We start from the raw sequence: 13,381 nt of genomic DNA on the forward strand, positions 1-13,381 counted from the left end.
CCCTCCCGCTCACAGGCAGCACAAGGGGCCTTTGAGCCCAGGAACCGCTGCTTGTGCCAGCCCTCCCCACCCCCATGCATAGCCGCTCTCCCGGAGGTGCCAGCTACAGGGGCTCGCTGCCCACCAAAGGCCTGGCGAGGAGGGGACATGCTGGGTGGTTTTGTCCAGAGCGCCCAGCGTCGGCCTAACTCCGCTCCCATGGGGGGCGGGAAGGAGCCGTTCTGTTGATCTCAGCGGGCGCATAGGGAGGCCAGTACTGAGCACATTTGCAAATGCCACCAGGGTCTGAGAAATGCCATGAGCCCCCCAGCGCTCGTGGCCTGAAGGACCTGGTGGCTTTGCAGCTGGCCAGCGTTCCTGTCCCCACACCTGCCAGGTGTGTCTGTGGGTCACGGGGAGCAGGGTCTGTGCACTGCCCCTAAGAGCGTCCTGGAACCCAGATCTGGGAAATGATGGAGGAGCTGCCATGTCTCAAAGTGCTGGGCAGCTCGGCAGCCGTGGAGACCAGAATTCCAGGTGCCCGGCCCAGGCCTCCCCTCCGCACCCCCCGCTTCCTCCTGATGCCTCACACGTGGAAAGTGGAACCCACCTCCTCCTGCCCTCTGTGGCCTCTGCTGAACCTGCTGCCAAGGAGGCTATTTTGTCTTTGCAACGTGGCCCCTGCCAGCCGGACGCTGAGCTGCGTCCGCACGTTGGCCACCAAACCATTGGAGGAGGTGGAGATTTCCAGTCCCAGCTGAGCCGGGCGAGGTTCGAACCTGCGACCTGTAACTCAGCCCTAGTGCTGAGCCATCGTGTCCCCACATGGCCTCTGCCCAAGGATACCAGCGTGGCGTAAGCAGGCAGAACCCTGCCGCTGCCAATCCATCCCTGTCTCATTTCACTGGGCCGTGGCTCAGCATCCCAGTGGTAGCTGTGTGGTCGGACGCTCTCGCCATCCCCCTGCCTTGCTGAAAGGGCTGTTGCTGGCCTAATGACCTGAGAGCGACTGGTCTCCTTTGCCACCGGGGTTCACAGCAGCTGCCCTCTGGGCTGTTGCCTTGCAGATGTTTGAGATTGCGGACAGCGTGGTGGGGAACGTCGGCCCCACCCATAACTTCGAGCCCCCGCACTACGACGGCATCGAGTGTCTGGCCATCCAGGGCGACGTGCTCTTCAGCGGCTCCGGGGACAACGGGATCAAGAAGTGGGACCTGCAGCAGCAGGAGCTCCTCCAGGTACGGAGGGGGACGAGCAGGAAGGCCCTGCTGCTGGGCGGGGGGCAGAGAGATGGGCTAGACCCGCAGCGTGCTGTTTCGAGGGCCAGTGCCAGGGTCTGGAGCGAGGACTTAGAACCTGCTGGAGAGTCGCTGTCCAGTCTGGAGCGTGCTCCCGCCATCCTGGGGGCAGAGGATCAGACAGCAGACACAGGGACCCCATCCCTACGTTGCACATGGGGCCTCCAGGCAATGGAAGAGCCCCGGGGGTTGCAAACGACAGTGGCTGGCAGGGTGGGTCCCGAAGGCAGTTTACAGCCGTGGGCAATGCACGGTAGCCAGTTCTATAGGGCTGGGCCCCACCTGCTGCGGTTAAAGGGCTCAGTGGCCTATGGGGAATGGGGACAGGTTGGTCTGGGGGTAGATAGCGCTCGGCGTTGTCCCTATTTCTGACCCCGGTGAGTGTGGCTGTCTGGTCTCCGGGCGCCACAGGCCGCGGTGCCTGGCTCTCCAGGTCAGTGGTGACGCGCTGCAGTGCGGGGATGGCCTCCGGTGGGTCTGGGATAGAGCAGCAGCCGAAGGGGGCGTGCAGGCCGGTGCTGGGAGGCAGGAGGTCTGGCTCTGCCATGAGACTTGGCTAACATTTCAGAGGCCTCCAGTGATTTTATTTATTTATTTATTTTTTAGTGGTGGGGGGCTCTGTTTTGGAGAACCTACCATGTGCCCGCCCGGGGCTGGGTTGTTCAGAGGAGCTGGGCACTGTGGGAGTCAAGGGGAGCAGTGGGGGCTCTGCCCCTCTGAAAATGGGGTGGTCGGGGTGTCCCCCAAAATGGAGCTGCCCAGAGCTAGTCACCATTTGTGGCTGTGTGACCCTCCCCCACAGTCTCTCCCCTATGAAATGAGGCTAATGCTCATTTTTCTTCCCACTGGAGCGCTGAGGATTGATGGCAGACAAATAATTAGAGAGATGGGGGGTGAGGGGGAATCTCTTTTATTGGACCAGCTCCTGTGGGTGGAAGGGACAAGCTTTCAAGCCCCACCCTGGAAGAAGAGCTGAGTTTGCAGACTTGTCCCTTCCCCCCCCCCCCCCCCCCGAAATTGGTCCAATCAAAGAGATTCTCTCCCCCATCTTGTGTGTCTCGTATCCTGGTTGCCAGCTCGGCTTGGATTGATTAGAGCTTGGAGATCCCCTGGTCAATCCCAATGAGCAATTGTCTCCTGGGGCGGAGCCCTCTTCTCTCCTGCTGAGCTGCTTCTGTAGCTCACCAGAGTCCCCTTGTCTTGAATTCAAATCCTCGGCTGCTGCTTGATGAGAAATCGAGCGGAGCTTAAAAATTCCAGCTCTCAGCCACGGTACAGATGTGGGGGGTTTGTCTCAGCCCATTACAGAGCCAGCAGCCAGCTGCAAACCCAGCATCTGGCTCTGGCTGCTGGCCTGACCCTGCCCTGGAGCTCAGGGGGCAGTTTGGGTCTTGATGGCCCCGGCTGGCAGCGTGGATCGTGGGCGCTCACTGGCTCTGCCCTGTCTCTGTGCCTGCCAGCAAATCCCCAACGCGCACAAGGACTGGGTCTGTGCCCTGGCCTTCGTCCCCGGCCGCCCCATGCTGCTGAGCGCCTGCCGCGGGGGTGTGGTGAAGGTCTGGAACATGGAGAACTTCTCGCCCGTTGGGGAGATCAAGGGCCACGACAGCCCCATCAATGCCATCTGCACCAATTCCAAGCACATATTCACTGCTTCCAGGTGAGGGCAGTGGGTAGGGCTAGGCCCCTGCGGCATGGGAGAGGGAGGTCTGACCCCCAACTCCCCCCAGTGCAGCAGAGCTGCAGGAGCTCTCCAAACCCACTGTTGCTCCCCCCATGTGGCAGGGCCTGGAATGGCACTGGGAGCGAGGGATGGGAACAGCGCTGGAGCCAGGCTGCAGGCGGTTTGGTGTGGGGCAGCAGTCGGCTGCAGGTCCCCCAACCCCTCCCCATCTAGCCTCTCCTCTCCTCCATCTCTCAGCCATTGTTAGGTCGCCCCACAGTGAGGCTCTTCTGCCCCATCCAGTTATGCCAAGCGCTGGTCCTGCCCTGCCCCGCCATGCTTTTGGGATGCTCTTGCCAGCTCCTTTGATGTGCCGGGACTAGCCAGACCTGGTGCTGCTGGCCCTGCCACCCTCAGCGCAGAGAACGGACTTCCTGCCAACCGGGCACCAGCTCCTCCTCGACGGCGCCTTGTGCATCTCCAATGAGAGCACCACCGCCCCCTCCTTCCGCTCCCCGGCCCCTGTGCACAGCCCTGGCCCCCAGAGTGGGTCCCCGGGTTCACAATGTCTCTGGCACCGTCTCTGATCTCCTCTTTTCCGACCATGTCCCTTTTCTCCTTTCCTTTCTCCCCCCCCCCCCTCCACCCTCTGTTTCTCTCTGTGCCGCAGTGACTGCCAGGTAAAGCTATGGACTTACGTGCCTGGGCTCACCCCCTGCCTTCCTCACCGCGTCCTTGCCATAAAGGGGCGTGCCACTAGCCTGCCTTGACCCTCCTCCTCCTCCTCTCTCTGGCTCTCACCCCCTCTGGCTCTCTCTCCTTTTCTTTCTCTGTCTCTTCTCTCTCCGCTCTGGTCTCAGCTGCTTCTTAACAGTATGAGATTCTTTTGGATTTTCCCCCCATGTAGAGCTCTTTGCAAGAGGAGACTGTCCTCTTGCCCCCCCCCCCCCCCAGTCCCCCAGGTGATTGGATCCAGCGGCCAGCTCAGGGCTGCATGGGGTTTGCCCATCTGACTACTGCTCCTCCTGGGCCACTGCTGGGGGGATCCCCGCCCCATCCCCATCCCCCACTGCGTCACTGGCCACTGCCAGTGAGGTGCCACTGGCTGAGCCTGCGCTCTGGTAGAGTGCCCCGTTACTGGCGCTCTGGGGGATTATCCCGCTGGCGGGCAGCTGGGCGCATCTGCTCCCTCCTTGCGCCGGTGCCCGCCCGCTTGGGGCACAGCGGCCTTGCTCTCCTGGGCTGCAGCGTGATGCATTTGGGGGCGGGGGAGTTGGGGGCAGGGCGTGGCCTGTAGCTGATTGTACTCGCTGTGCTGCCTCTCCCAGCTGGGGCAGGGGCAGCCCCCGGCCTCACTTCCTCTCTCTCTTCCTTCCCCAGCGACCTGACAGTGAAGCTCTGGAGCTGGAGAAGATTGCTGAACGGCCCGACCTAGGCACTGGAAAGGCCGGAGCCAGGGGGACTGTCAGGCTCCCTGGCGGGCCCAGGCCCCAGCCCCTCTCCCTGGCTGTGAAGAGCTGGGAGCGGCCTGGCCTGTGTGTGCTCCAGTTTCCAGGACTCTGGGGTGACGGTGTCTCAGCTGGGGCTTTGTGAACTGCCCGCTTCCACGGCTAGGGGGCGTCGTTCCCGTCCAGCCCCACGCTGGGTTTCCATGATGCACAGGGCTTTCTGCTGACCAGGGCGTGGCCAGGCAGTGCTTCGGGACATGGCCTTGCCAGCCACGGGGAGGCCCCCAAGCTGAGAGACTCAACGGGATCATTCCAATCTGTCCCGCAGCCCGTTCAGCAGCCCCAGATCCTGGATGTGCGAGAGGGATCCTGCCAGCTGCATCCTGCTGCTGGCCTCTGCTCCTCCTGGGTGCCTGGGGTCTCATTCCTTCTGCAAGCGGGTGCAGGCCCCTCTCCACGCTTCGTCGTTCAGCAGAGCTGGGATCTGCCGGACGGTACCGAAATACGGAGAGGGTTTGTGTGCTGCCGACCCCAGCCTAGCACCAGCAGGGTGCATGGAGCCCCGTTCGCAGCACTGGCTGCGGTACCATCCTGGAGCTGGGACTCACTCTGTCCCATCTGCTACCATGTGTGCTGCAGGGGCAGGGCTGACTAAGGTCTAGCACCCTACGGCTCACCCCTTTCAGGCCCCCAATTAGCGGTTAGCACCGTAGAGCCAGAGTGCTAGCCCGGTTCCCACTAATCACTGGTGACAGGGCACAGTGTCCACTTCAGAAGCTGACTCCTTTAGCCCCAAAGCCTTGGGGGAAGCCTGTGGTTCCGACAGGTCCCATCCCTTATGCTCCTCAGGACACAGTAGTAACCCCCCTTCTGAGGGCCCTGTTCTGCAGCCCTTATGTTGGGCAGGGCCGTGGGCCTGCAGCAGGAGACTGCTTGGCAGCGCTCCCCAGCATAAGGGTTACAGACCTGGGGCCGCACTACTCGGAAGGTGGAGTCTCATGAGCAACGGGGTGTCCCAGCACTGACTCTCTCCCAGGACCCTGTTTCCTTCCTGGTCCTTTACACTCAGCCCTTCCACCTCCCGCTGACCCCCATTTCAGGTACGATCCCCCAAAGAGCACAAGGGTCAGTTTTTTCTCTGAGCTGACAGCGTCTCCCATGCCACCACCCACTTCAGCCCTAGAAACAAAGTCACTTGCTTTAAGATTCCAAGGCAAAGTTTCTCTCTGGCCAGAGCTGGGTTGTGGGACCCAGGGGAGTAGGACAAATGGCCTTCATCGGTGGCCTCTTCAAAGGCAGTGGGCCATTGGCACTGGGACTGACCCAGAGCGGGGCTCGTTCCACCCCTCCCTGCCATACCCCAAAGTTCCACCCCGCGATTCTTCTGGTGCCCAGCCCTGCAACTCTTAGCTGAATTGTCCCATGCCTCACCCTGTTCGTCCAGGGGCTCCTCCACCTTCCACTACAGCCCTGCTTTACCCTGGGACAATGCCCAGCCTGGGGTGTAGTCTGTCTGCGTGATCCCCACCAGGCACTGGCAGGAGCACTGCTTTACATTAAGGTTCTTTTGGTGATGGGCTAACCTTACCCCTGTCCTGCATTTCCAGTGTGAACAGCTGTAGATGGAAACCCAGACAGTAGAGATGGAGCAGGACTAACCGTGGTCACTTTGTCTAGCCCTCACCCTGTGTCTATACTATAGAAGTGTTGCAAACAGCAGGTGCATTTTCCTGCCCGGATAGGATTTTGGAGATGTTAACGCTTGCTACGGCTTTCTCGCTGTATGGGTTGTGGGATCCATTGGAGCAGTCTGTGTTCTGTGTTCAGGAGAAGATGTGTAGATCTTTTATACCCTGATGTATTACTGTAATTACAATTATTTAATCAATAAAATGAATAAAAGCATTAAAGTACATCAAAAAACATCAAAATGAAACAGAGGATTGCTATGTACAGGGTGGGAGATTGCATGTGAGTGATGTTCGTCCATCGTTATCGATGAAGACCTCAACCACTCATTCTTTCGATGACCGGGCTCTGTACGTCTGAAGATGACTGATCAGTCCGATTCGGGCGTGGAACGTCCTGTCACACGTCGGGCAGACATGTAATGGCACTGTCGATGATGTACAAGCAGCTCTGGACTTGCGCAGCTCACGCTTTTTTTCAGCCTCAGCAATTCGCCTCGCCTCAGAGGTATTACTGCCTGTGTGAATGAATGTATAGCCACAGCCTGACTGGGACAGCTGTCCTTCATTAGCAAGGCGAGTTTCGCTAAGGGCTGCAATGTCAATGTTGTAGCGTGCGAGCTCTCTAGCGACAAGTGCTGTTCTTCTCTCCGGTCTATCTGCCGTGATGTTGTCCAGTAACGTGTGCACAATCCATGTGCCAATAGCGATCGGTGTCACTCTAAGTTTTGTTTTTATACGACCGCTTTTGTGGGATCCCCGCCAGCCGCGGTATGCTGGCCAGGGTAAGGTGAAGCAGGCAATGTTTAAGGCACCTTTTCTAGCCCCCTCCTCATTCTACGGAGGTGAGCAGTGCAATCCTGAATAGGGCTGCTCAGTCGCTCAAGAAGATGCCGAGCTCCACTGCTGCTTCGGTCAGTGAGGAACGACCATTATGCCTGAGCCGCCTATGTGCAGGTCCGCAGCTACAGCTCCCAGTGTATCCACACCTGCTGCTTCGTCGCTCGCCCATCGCCAGAGGACTTGATATGATGTAATAGGATACGATATTATGTCGAGACTTGCGCATGATTTGGATTAAAGTGAGGGAGAGTTGCGCGACGTCAGCCTCACTCTCTCTTCCCAGTTCCTATCTGTATCCAGTGGCAAGAACAGAAGTCGAGACGGCTGGAGATAGGGCAGGGCGCAGTGGATGACCAGGACGCCTACGTGTCTTGTTGTGCTCTTAAGCGTTCCACAACGCTTGCTGTCATCACCTTCCTGACCATTGAACCAGGTTGCCTCAGTCAGCCAGATCCAGCCTTCGCATGCAATGGGTAGACAGGCCCTAACTCACAGAGAGTCTCATACTCATCGGCTACCCTCACCTGGTTTAGCCCACCGGTCGAGACGGTCTCCGGGGTGTGGCCGCTGTCACATGCTGACAGCTCCTTGGAGCCACAGGTGAGAGCTGGGTATTGTCAAGTGGGGACCAAAGTGGATGAGCTACTCCTAGGAGTACGACTGCTCCCCCATCAGAGGTACTACCCCTCCCTGACAACCCCATGTGAGTAGATAACCGCTCGATAGCTTTCTTCACCATGTAGTTTTTGACAGGTTACCACACCGCATCCCCATTGCCGGCGCCGTCCCCATTTTTCTGTGTTTTGCCGGGGGAAGGTTGCGTACTTGTGTTTTGACATATTTAGAGAAAAAAGTATGAAAGACTAGAAAGAGAGACTGTAAGGGGTTTGCAGCTCCCTCCCCGTCCGTCTGCGCAGGAGACAACACTAGGGTGACCAGATGTCCCGATAAAATCGGGACCGTCCCGATATTTAGGTATTTGTCCCGCATCCCCATTGATCTTCGGTCGGGACGCTGCACTCCGCTTTTTTTTTTTTCTCCGCCGGCAGCACTCAGCTGTTCTCGGCTTTTTTTTTTTCTTCTCCTCTGACTGCCGGCAGCACTCAGCTGTTCTCCGTTGGTTCCCCCCCCCCTCCTAAAAACCAGACGCTGAAGGTATGCATACCTAAGGAAGGGTGCATAATCTCCTCTGACTGCCCACAGCACTCGGCTGTTCTCAGCTCCTGCCCCCGACTGCCGGCAGCACTGGGCCACAGTAGAGAATTGGGAGAGGGAGCTGTTTGTGTCCTTATACCGGCAGCACTCAGTTTTTTGGGTTTTTTTGCTCCACCACTGACACCCCCCCTTGTGTCCCGATATTTTCTTCCTGTCATCTGGTCACCCTAGACAACGCCCCTCGCTATGATACTTCTGGGATACCTTGGTTCAGGGGAAAATTAGCTCAGTGTTAATGGTTCAGGCCTGCAGTCAGACCGAGCAAAGATAGAGAGTCTGTGTCACAGGGCAACGGTGAGGGATGATCTCTTCTGGCCTCTAAGTGCCCTCTACAGGCTGGTGTCTCGCCTGTCGCTGGTCCCGGTGTACCTCCCAGACCCCGGTGCCCCTCTACGTCAGGGTCCTGCCCCCGGCAGTAACCCACTATCTGGGTGTCCAGGGGAACCCCCAACCCTCTAACCACACCTTGCCTCAGTGGCTACTGCCAGTCACTGTCTAGCCCCCGCTCACTGGGGCGGACTGCAGTATATAAACCACGCATCATCGGCAAGGGGGGTTGGACCAGCTGCCTCTGCCTATCTCTCGGGTGCCCCTCTGCAGCCCGAGTACCTTCTGTAGGTGTAAGAGTATCCGGACTCACCCCTGCGGCGCCTCCTGCTGGTCGTCCAGGGAATTAGCTCTCCAGCCTCTGGAGCGCCCTCTGCAGGCCAGTGATCCGCCTGGCCTCTGCACGCAGGCTCCCGTGTCCTTCCCAGGACCCCGGTGCCCCTTGCTCTGGGTGCTGCCCCCTGGCAGTACCCACACATGCTAGGTCTCCCCTCCCAGGTGAACCCCTACCCACTAACCCCACCTCACCTCAGGATAAGGCCACTGCCAGTTACCAGGTAGCCCCCACTCTCTGGGGCAGACTGCAGTATAAGCCACTCATCGGCAAGGTTGGGTTCGGACCTGCTGCCTTGGCTTGGGCTGCCCTCTGCAACCCCCAGTACCCCTTGGCCTATTACCAGGCCACAGCCTGGGGCTATCCAGGCTGGAGCTCCACAGCTCCTCAGCCTTTCCCCAGCCCTGCTCCACTCAGGTATCCTGTCTAGCTCCCTGCAGCCAGGCCCTTCTCTCTCTGCACTCAGAGAGAGACTCTTGAGTGCCTGGCTCCCAGCCTTCTTATACAGGCCAGCTGGGGCCTGATTGGGGCATGGCCCAGCTGTGGCTACTTCCCCAATCAGCCCAGTAGCTTTTCCCTTTGCCCCAGCCCTCTGCCAGGGCTGTTTTAAACCCCTCAGGCAGGAGTGCGGTAGCCACCCTGCTACACACCCCCCACCTCAAGATCCCCTCCACCGGGGGGGTAGGGTGTCTGTCTATCCCTAACGCCCCAGCATTCCTCTCAGCTGGGCCCGCAGGAAATCCCTCTCTGCTCGCAGGCTGTCCAGTGCAAGGAGCAGCTGCTCACTTCCTCCATAGTTTGGGTTCCCATGGTTGCCTTTTCAGCTCCCCCATGGGATCCCAGGTTTGTCTGGGGCCTCCCTGCCCCTGACAATCCCCTCTGTGGGGCCCTGGTCGTCACCACCCCCTCCTTCGGGGCAGTCTCAGACCCAGCCTGATCCTCTGGCCTCCCCCGCCGTCTCTGGGAGCTAGGCCGCTTTTCCCGGCGCCCCTTGTGGCAGAGGAGGCACAGCCAGTGCTCACCCCTGCCCACCTCAGGGCTAGCCTGGGCCCTGCGAGTTCCGTGAGGGCACTCCCCCTTCTTGTGCCCTGGCTCCCCACAGGCCCAACACAATTTGAGCCCCCCTGTTGGCTTCACAGGGGGCACTCGAGTCAGTCCACGGTCTGTCTCTGGCACAGCCCTTCCTTCAGGGCTCGCCTGGGCCCTGTGAGGGCACACCCTCTTCAAGTGTCCTGGTTCCCCACAGGCCCAACAGTTCTTTGACCTTGGCACCGGCCTCCTGCCCAAGGTGCCTGGCCCCCAATGAGGTCCTTGTGCCCTCCCCCGCAGCAGCTGGAGCAGCCTGGCTTGCTGCTCGGCGAGACGGGCCACACGGGCTCTCCAATAATAGTCCTTCATGGTTTTCTCCACCTTTGGTTCTCAAGTCTCTGCATTGGGCAATAGTCCACAGTCCTTGCCTTGGCCCCTTGTGTCACGGGTGGACCGCTATACCCGCATTCTCCACCATATGTAAGAGTATCCGGACTCACCCCTGCGGCGCCTCCTGCTGGTCGTCCAGGGAATTAGCTCTCCAGCCTCTGGAGCGCCCTCTGCAGGCCAGTGATCCGCCTGTCCTCTGCATTCAGGCTCCAGTGTCCCTCCCAGGACCCCGGTGCCCCTTGCTCTGGGTGCTGCCCCCTGGCAGTACCCACACACGCTAGGTCTCCCCTCCCAGGGGAACCCCCACCCACTAACCCCACCTCACCTCAGGATAAGGCCACTGCCAGTCACCAGCTAGCCCCCACTCTCTGGGGCAGACTGCAGTATAGGCCACTCATCATCGGCAAGGTTGGGTTTGGACCTGCTGCCTTGGCCTAGCCCTGGGCTGCCCTCTGCAACCCCCAGTACCTCTTGGCCTATTACCAGGCCACAGCCTGGGGCTATCCAGGCTGGAGCTCCCCAGCTCCTCAGCCTTTCCCCAGCCCTGCTCCACTCAGGTATCCTGTCTAGCTCCCTGCAGCCAGGCCCCTCTCTCTCTGCACTCAGAGAGAGACTCTTGAGCTCCTGGCTCCCAGCCTTCTTATACAGGCCAGCTGGGGCCTGATTGGGGCATGGCCCAGCTGTGGCTACTTCCCCAATCAGCCCAGTAGCTTTTCCCTTTGCCCCAGCCCTCTTCCAGGACTCTTTTAAACCCCTCAGGCAGGAGTGGGGTAGCCACCCTGCTACAGTAGGCCTTTATCTAGGCCTGCAGCCTGGGGTTTTGCCCAGCGCCCTCAATCAGGGCGGGGCGGCAATCGAGAAGGGGCTGTGGCCTACAGGCAGGCAGGCAGAGCAACAGAAGGTCCATTTGCCTGGCCACTGATCAGGGTGGGGCAGCAAGCAAGTAGGGGGGCTCTGGCCTACAGTCCGGCAGAGCTGTGGCAGTCTAGGGGATGTTACCTCTCTGGTGGGAGAGTCAGCACAACCGTCTGGCATCCGGATTCAGGTGGGAGCCAGACCACTGCAGGCCTCCTGACAACCAGGTGGGGATGCTACCACTCCTGACGTTGGGTTGCCGGGGGTAGGGGAACCCAGGCCCTCCCACTCACCTACTTCCCATCCCAGGGCCCTAATAGAAGCGGAGTGGCCTGCCACTGGGTCAGCGGGGAAAATCCAACTGCAACACACTGGCTGGCTTGTAGTCAATGACACAGCTGAATCTGATTTGGCTTCCCTGGGCTCCTTCCTGCACGACCATTCTGTGTGTACATGGGTTCCAGGGTTGTTGTTTGCCTTGGACCACGAAAAAGTTCAAGGAGCTGAGATTACAGAAAAGTCCCATAAAATGTAAAAGGGCTTAAAGCCAATGGGGTTCTCTCTCTCCCTCTTTCTCTCTCCACATACACCACATCTATCTATCTATCTATCCCCATACACCCCCTCTATCTATCTAGCTACATACTCCATAGACTCATAGACTTTAAGGTCAGAAGGGACCATTATGATCATCTGGTCTGACCCCCTGCATGCTGCAGGCCACAAAACCGTCCCTACCCTTCCCTTGACTCTGCTGATGAAGTCCCCAAATCCTGTGTTTTAGTGACTTCAATTGGCAGAGAACCCTCCTGCTAGCGATCCCTGCCCCATGCTGCGGAGGAAGGCGAAAAACCTCCAGGGCCTCAGCCAATCTACCCTTGAGGAAAATTCCTTCCCAACCCCAAATATGGCGATCAGTAATACCCCGAGCATGTAGGCAAGAGTCTCCGGCCTGACCCTTGTTAGCCATTATACTATTTACCTACCATTGCTCGGTATTCCTCAGATAATATGTTTTATCATTAAACCATTCCCTCCATAAACTTATCTAACTTAATCTTAAAACCAGACAGGTCCCTCGCCCCCACCGTTTCCCTCGGAAGGCCGTTCCAATATTTCACCCCTCTGACGGTCAAAAACCTTCGTCTAATTTCAAGCCTAAACTTCCCCACGGCCAGTTTATATCCATTCGTTCTCGTGTCCACATTAGTACTAAGGTGGAATAATTCCTCTCCCTCCCTTGTATTTATCCCTCTGATATATTTAAAGAGAGCAATCATATCCCCCCTCAGCCTTCGTTTTGTCAGACTAAACAACCCGAGCTCCTCTAGTCTCCTTTCATACGACAGGTTTTCCATTCCTCTGATCATCCTAGTGGCCCTTCTCTGCACCCGTTCCAATTTGAGTTCATCTTTTTTAAACATGGGAGACCAGAACTGCACACAGTACTCCAAATGAGGTCTCACCAGCGCCTTATACAACGGAAGCAGCACCTCCTTATCCCTACTAGATATGCCTCGCCTAATGCATCCCAAGACCGCATTGGCTTTTTTCACCGCCACGTCACATTGTCGACTCATAGTCATCCTCCGGTCTACAAGAACCCCTAGGTCCTTCTCCTCTTCCGTTACTTCTAACCAATGCGTCTCCAGCTTGTAACTAAAATTGTTGTTAGTCATCCCTAAATGCATCACCTTACACTTTTCACTATTAAATTTCATCCTATTTCTGATACTCCAATTCACAAGCTCATTCAAGTCTCCCTGCAGCATATCCCTATCCTCCTCCGAATTGGCAACGCCTCCCACCTTCGTATCGTCCGCAAACTTTATCGGTCCACTCCTGCAATCGGTTCCGAGGTCAGTTATAAATAGATTAAATAAAATGGGTCCCAAAACCGAACCCTGAGGAACTCCACTGGTAACCTCCCTCCAACCTGACAGTTCACCCTTCAATACCACCCGCTGCATTCTCCCCATTAACCAATTCCTTATCCACCTCTGGATTTTCATATCGATCCCCATCTTTTCCAGTTTAATCAATAATTCCTCATGGGGTACAGTATCAAACGCTTTACTGAAATCCAGGTATATTAGGTCCACCGCATTTCCCTTATCTAATAAGTCCGTTACTTTCTCGAAGAAGGGGATCAGATTCGTTTGGCACGATCTGCCCTTCGTAAAACCATGTTGTAATTTATCGCACTTGCCATTAACCTCAAGGTCCTCAACTACTTTCCCTTTCAGAATTTTCTCCAGCACCTTGCACACTACAGATGTTAAACTAACAGGCCTGGAGTTACCCGGATCACT

The sequence above is a fragment of the Malaclemys terrapin genome, chromosome 4, assembly GCF_027887155.1.
Source record: "Malaclemys terrapin pileata isolate rMalTer1 chromosome 4, rMalTer1.hap1, whole genome shotgun sequence".
NCBI classification, from domain to species: domain Eukaryota; kingdom Metazoa; phylum Chordata; order Testudines; family Emydidae; genus Malaclemys; species Malaclemys terrapin.